Raw genomic sequence first — 567 nt, 5'->3', positions numbered from 1 at the left:
CTCTTTTCTCCCCACCCTATCTAGCATTTACTGTTTGTAGACTTTTTGATGATGGCCATTCTGGCCAGAGTAAGGTCATACCTCAGAGTTGTTTTGATTTGCATTTCTCTAATAGTGAGGGATGTTGAACATCTTTTCATGTGTATTTTGGCTATCTTATGTCTTCTTTGGAGACTGCTTTGTTTAGATCTTCCGCCTATTTTTTCTTTTTTCTCACCGCTGTCTGTCTTGCTAGCAGTTAAAAGGGCTACCCGTGGCAGGGACAGATGACCCGTTATACGCAAGCGCATATTCTAGCACTGCAGCCTGTGCTCTCTCCCCGGCGCCGCGCCATGCACAGGTGCAACAGGGGCTCAAAGACAGAGCACTTCTGCCCATTATTTTGATGGGGTTGTTTGTTTTTTCGGTATTGAGCTGCAGACAGTGTTTATAAATTTTGGAGGTTAATCCCTTGTCAGTTGATTAATTTGCAAAGATTTTTCTCCCATTTTGTGGGCTGTCTTTTCATTTTGTTTAGGGTTTCCTTTGCTGTGCAGAAACTTTTAAGTTTAATAAAGTCCCATTTGA

The 567-nt window shown here is 42.3% G+C and overlaps 1 non-coding gene across 1 annotated transcript; it reads right to left on the bottom strand.

Moving 5' to 3' along the window:
• Window positions 1–223: 223 nt before the first annotated feature.
• On the bottom strand, window positions 224–366 carry LOC125114497 (small nucleolar RNA SNORA76). Its single transcript, XR_007131820.1, has one exon. It is a non-coding gene; the product is annotated as a small nucleolar RNA SNORA76 (small nucleolar RNA).
• Window positions 367–567: the final 201 nt, after the last annotated feature.

This window comes from Phacochoerus africanus, chromosome 1 (assembly GCF_016906955.1).
Source record: "Phacochoerus africanus isolate WHEZ1 chromosome 1, ROS_Pafr_v1, whole genome shotgun sequence".
NCBI lineage: Eukaryota > Metazoa > Chordata > Mammalia > Artiodactyla > Suidae > Phacochoerus > Phacochoerus africanus.
Note: the sequence above shows the minus strand (reverse complement) of the source record. Positions and strands in the feature narration are given on the sequence as shown.